Genomic DNA, 6,439 nt, shown 5'->3' with positions numbered 1-6,439 from the left:
TGTTTGCTTTGTTCCGGTGGATGTTCGGGGGTTGATTGTTTCACTAATGGGGAATGTGGTCTGTATAATTTTTTTTTTATTATATCAATATATCAAATGTTAATATGAGTGGATTATCTCTCTCCACATGGAATGTGAATGGGTTGGGGCACCCCATAAAAAGAAGGAAGGTTATTTCTTTTCTTAAACGTAAGAAATATGATATAGTGTTTCTTCAAGAAACACATCTCTCCCCGCAGGAAGCTGAAAAATTTGGGAAGATATGGGGTGAGCATGTTTTCTTTAGTGCTGGCTGAAGTAAGAGCAAGGGAGTCGTTATATTGGTAAATAAACATCTACAATTCAAATGTCTCAAACAGATTAAAGATAAATTAGGAAGAGTAATTATTGTGTTAGTTGAAATTCAAGGGCAACGGTTGATTTTGGCTAATATTTACGCACCTAACGCTGATGATCAGGGCTTTTTTATAGATCTTGAAGGAATGTTGCAAATCGCTGGCACCCTTCATGATATAATATTGGGAGGAGACTTTAATCTTTTGATGGACTCTGTCCTTGATCATAGTGAAGCAAAAGTGTGTAAGTCCCCTAGAGCAACACTGACGCTTCACAGGATGTGTAAAAATCTTGGTCTTACGGATATTTGGAGACTTTTGAACCCATCTGGTAGGGACTATACATTTTTTTCATCAGTCCATAAGATTTATTCTAGAATAGATTTTTTTTTATATATCCAAATCCCTCATTTCATCTGTTGTTGACTGCTCAATTGGAAATATCTTAGTCTCAGATCATGCCCTGGTGAGTTTAAAGGTGTTGCCATATACAGAGAAAAAGAAATCATATAGTTGGCGCCTTAATGTGTCCCTTTTGCAAAATCCTGATTTCCCACAAATGTTAAAGACTGAAATCAGTGTTTATATGGAGACCAACTGGTCCTCAGTATCCTCTGTGGGCGTGGCTTGGGAGGCACTTAAGGCCGTTCTTAGGGGTCGGATCATACAGTATGCCTCATTCATCAAAAAATCCAAAGTACAAAAACTTGTGGAGTTGGAAGGGAATATTAAAAGTGCCGAGGCAGAGCTGAAGTGCCGAATGTCATCTGATGGCCTCAGAGAATTGACCCGATTGAAATATAGATATAATACTATTTTGTCACGGAAAGTGGAGTTTTGGTTATTCAGGGCAAGACAGTCATGCTTTGAGTCAGGGGACAAAGCAGGGAAGCTTTTGGCTAGATATATAAAGCAGAGAGAGTCTCTTTCTATCATTCCCTCAGTGAAATCTGCTGGTGGTGAAATATTTACCTCGGCTATTGATATTAATAATGCCTTTAAAGAGTTCTATCTTGATCTCTATGGTTCCACGTCTTCATCCACTGATGAAGATATTAGGAACTTTGTGGAACCATTAGATCTCCCTAAACTGACAACTGAGCAAAAAAACCTCTTGATTCTGAGATAACCTTGGAGGAGCTTGACAAGGTAATTAAATGCCTCTATTCTCAGGATACAAAGTAAATTGGTCTAAATCCGAAGCTTTGGCTTTGACAGCATACTGTCCAGTAACGGCCTTCCAGCTGGGTGCCTTCCAGTGGCCCAAACAGGGAATTAAGTATTTGAGAATTTTATTGCCAGCAAATTTGTCTGATTTAGTCAGAGTTAATTGTGATCCCTTAATAAAAAGGTTTTCGAACGATGTGGACAGGTGGGCTTCGTTACACTTATCGATGATTGGGAAGGTTAATGTTATTAAAATGAATTGTATTCCAAAATGTAACTACCTGCTACAATCTCTCCCTGTAGATGTCCCCCTCTCTTATTTCAAGCAATTTGATAGTATCGCAAAGTCCTTCATTTGGAATGGTAAACGTCCCAGGTTAAATTTCAGTAAATTACATAGGCCGATTGACAAAGGTGGATTAGGCCTACCCAAGATTTTGTTTTATTATTATGCATTCAGTCTCAGACACTTGGTTCATTGGTCGCTTCCACCTGAGAGAGCTCCTCCCTGGTTTTGTATTGAAAAGGAAATTCTTGCCCCTATCTCACCACTGCAAAGCCTTTTGATTAAACTAGCTGGAGAAGTTAAGTCAACCCCGTTATTTTGCATTTGCACTCGATATGGACAAAAGTGTCCAGAGTGTTTAATTCTGATATTTTTTAAACGTAGCCTCGGGCATATGGCTGAACCCTAAACTATGTATTAATAAGTCCCCTTTCTGTTGGTCAGATTGGATTGTGAGGGGGGTTAATACACTTGGTGACCTGTATGAGGGTGGAGTATTGAGATCTTTTGAAAATTTGATTCAACATTTTGGGATTCCCAAATCTCAATTTTATAAGTATTTACAGCTGCGCCACCTGCTCTGCTCTATTTTTGGGAGTAGCATACACCCCCCTAGAGCAGCAGATACTCTGGAAGTGGTGATTGCTGCTTTTGGGAAGGGTCATGAGGCATCAGTGTATTACTCCCTGTTAATTCAGAGTCTGGGGGACGGAGCTTTAAATTCTCTCTAAAGATTATGGGAGGAAGATTTAAATTTGTTAGTGGAGGAGGGAGTGTGGGCAAGGATTCTAAACAACATAAAGTCTGCATCTAGAGATGCAAGGGTTCGCCTCATGCAATTTAAGATTTTACATAGATTTTATTGGACCCCCTCTAGATTGTACAGGATTGGTTTTAAAGACTCACCCACCTGCTGGCGATGCCTGTCAGAAGACGGGGACATAACCCATGTTTTTTGGGGTTGTATTAAAATTCAGGAATTTTGGTTGAGGATCCAGCATTTTGTGTGTGACGTACTGGACACTCAGTTTTCATTTTGCCCCAGACTTTGTATTTTGGGTGATGGAGGGGTTCTGAATATAGGAGATATATATATGAAAAGCTGGGTACTAACCAGCGTGATGATTGGCAGACAGCTAATCCTTAGGGGTTGGAAGTCAACTGATGCACCCTCATTTTGTGAGTGGAGTTGGGTAAAGTGGCAGCTTTCACGGAGATGACTTCCAGATGGCAGGGGAACCTGTTGAGTTATGAAATGGGGCAGTTATTTGTCTCATTTGGAGAGGTCCTAGCGGGGAGCAGTGGAGGGAGACAATTTTATTTTTTTATTTTTATTTTTTCGTCTTCTTTCACTATATGTTGGGCTTTGTCTTTTTTTTTTATGTACTATTTGTGTGTCTGTTTATATGTGGGTATTTACTTATTTTATATTTGTGCGGATGGGTGGGTGGGTGTTATAAAGGGTTTTAAGCTGATTCTTAATGTATAATTTTGTGGTTAAATTTATTCTTGTCTGTCTTGAAATCAATAAAAAATGTTAATAACAAAAAACAAAAAAAAACAAGCTCCAGCCGCACGGCGGAGCCAACGCAAAAAGAAAAAAGAAAACAAAATGACGCACTGCTTCCAAGAGTAAGTACATCGAGTCAACCCACTCACATAAGAAACACCCAATGGTTTACTCACCCAGTGTTTCAATAAAAGACATTGCCTGATTGGGACATGTAAATACTTTGCGACCGTCCTTCATTTTTTTAGGCCGGAAACATCAGAGCAAATGTGATCTTTCACCGATGTAAGAGTTTCTTACATTCCTTGAACCGATCGCGTTTCTCTCTTGGCGAACTTGCAAAGTCCGGGAACAAGAAAATATTATGGTTCTTCCAAGAAAGCTTCCCTTTGCTCCTCGCCTGGCACAACACAAGATCTTTATCAGATGATCTCAGAAATCTGGCCAGAATCAATTGGGGCCTGTCTCCCTCAGCAAATCTGTGAGCTGGGACTCTGTGAGCTCGCTCGATTTCCAGCTCGCGGCCTGTTATGTCGTGCAGACTCGGGAAAAATTTCACCATATCTCTGCCCTCCTCATGCTCAGGAATTCCAACAATTCTAAAGTTATTCCTGCGGCTTCTATTCTCAAGATCTTCAAGCTTTTCAAGGAGATGTTCCAAATCAACTTTGGTCGCGGGCGGATTAGTGGTTAATTCCCTCTCTGAAGATTCCAAAAAATCGATTAGTCTCTCAACATCAGTCACTCTTGTAACTAGCTCAGAGAATTTTATTTCCATCGCCGTAATCGATCGACGGATTACAGCGAGATCCTCCAAGTCAGTAAGAATCTTCGTCAACATCACCGGCATGTTGGACAACTGACGCTGGATCTCCTCTCCCGCTGCGCCATCCAAATTGAGTCCCCGGTCTGTAGGCCTGTCGGGGCTTTCATCCTGAACACGTAAGTGTCTTTTAATGTCTCCAGAGCCCGAGGATTTTGACTTCTTTGCCATGTTTTGCATCAAAGAGCAAATGTGTAACTGGGTGTATCAAAATTCACCAGATTATAACATGAAAATAAAAACAAATTTAGCAAAGTGCGCAGGACTCGTCGTGCACATGTCTGCCCCTTGCAATGGTGTCACGTGACCCCCCCCCCCCGGTGATTGTTAACACTAAACACCTGTGTCTCTTTTCAGAGATGATGGAGATGGGCTTTAAAAGGCCACCGGAGCAACAGACAGACAGAGAGAGACCAGAGACACTGTGTGTTCTATAAATACTTTGTTGTGAAGCTGAAAAGCCAATAATTTGTTGAGGAACACACCTTCGAGACCGTTCTGTGAATGAATCTACATGTTCTTTGTGTTTATTCTGCCTATTGGCTGGGGTTTGTTTTACAAAGTATTTTCTGTTATGTAATTTTGCCTCACAGGTCATAAGTGCAGATTGAGCAGCAGGAGGGGTGAGGAGGAGGGTTCCAGAAAGAACAGGGCTCTCTTGATGTGTGTGTGAAGTGAAGATCAGAGCGGGGGAGGGGTGTGAGACTGGGCTTTTCAAACCTGCAGTCAAACAGAGTAACTTATTTAGCCACTCTGATTTCCTTAGTAAGTGTGTTCCTGGCCTGATTGTACAATGTTTTATTCCCAGTTCTGTAAGCATCCTCTTTGGCACGATGAGGCTGTCTTAAGTTTTCCTGTAAACCATCAAAAATACTCCTGATGAAAGTAGGAATGCACATATCCTCACAAAAACTGATATATGATGTAACAATATCTGTGAGCTCGTCCATATTTTAAGACTATCAGTCATGTTTGTTCTTCAGCCAGATCTTATTAAGGAATTTATGGCCAGACCTTAAAAAAAATTATAATTCAATATACAGTATACCCTGTGACTATTTTAATATAAATAAATTCATAGTATTACGGGTGTTTTTTAGATGTTACTTGTGATGAAAGTGTTAACTAGCTAAAATAAATATGTAATTTTTTTTGTTTTCATCTGGATAATCTGGCCCTTGCAAGAAAGTAGTTGAAGAGCCCTGGTTTAGATGAATTGTAATACGGGGGGCAGGCGCTTATATTTTCAGTGTCGTTTTATCACGAAACAGGAAACTCATGAATATTCATGTACGTTCCGCCTTGTGCAACCGAAAACCTCAGAAACCGAAAATTTCAGAACACCTGTTCCATTTTTGCTAAACTGTCTCTGACGAAACGATACTAATGAAGAGAAATTAACGCGCTAGAATGTACAATTCAAAACGCAGCAAAAAGGCAAAACAGTTAGGACTACAGAAAACAGGAAGTGTATTTCTAATTGGTCAGATTAATTGAGATCACATGAACTAGAAAAGTTCTGTGGGCATGATGAGGATTCTCATTTAAATATCAAAGGTCCAGTTATAGATATATGTCAACCATATATAAACATGCTAGATGTTCTTGATAACACTGTAATATCTTCAATTTACAGCATTTGTGGTGTAATGTTGATTACCACAAAAAATTATTTAGACTCGTTCCTCCTTTTCTTTAAAAAAAAAAAAAAGCAGAAATCATTGCTCCAGTGAGACACTTACAATGGAAGCCAATAGGGCCAATATTTGGAGGATTTAAAGGCATAAACGTGAAGGTTATAATTTTATAAAAACACTTTCACAATTCTTCTGTGAAAAATCATGTATTATTTGAGCTGTAATGTTTAAATCATAATTTTTAGTCGTTTTAGGGTTGTTGACATTACATCGTCATGGTAACGAAGTGATTTTTATCACACTAAAATCATGTTAACTCATTGTTTATGTCTTGTGTCCATAATTTTGAAACGGTGAGTATTTTAACGTTAATGGATTGACCCCATTCACTTCCATTGTAAGTGTCTCACAGAATTCTTTTTTTTTTTTTAAAGAAAAGGGACAAGTCGAAATTAATTTTGTGGTAATCAACATTATGCCACAAATGCTGTCAACTGAGCTTAACTTGTATTGAACCCAGAATATTCCTTTAGTTCAACACTAGTGTAGCATGTTTGTTAGTTTCTTTTACATCCTTTGCCATGTCTTCAGTGTGCAGGAACAAGGTAGGAACTGGTTTCTTTCTTTCGACAATACATTTTAAAATAAAGTTATAAAACTAATAAACCACATTTAGAAAAA

This window comes from Myxocyprinus asiaticus, chromosome 18, assembly GCF_019703515.2.
Source record: "Myxocyprinus asiaticus isolate MX2 ecotype Aquarium Trade chromosome 18, UBuf_Myxa_2, whole genome shotgun sequence".
Classification (NCBI taxonomy): domain Eukaryota; kingdom Metazoa; phylum Chordata; class Actinopteri; order Cypriniformes; family Catostomidae; genus Myxocyprinus; species Myxocyprinus asiaticus.
The sequence above is the reverse complement of the archived record's forward strand: the minus strand, read 5'-3'. Positions refer to the sequence as shown.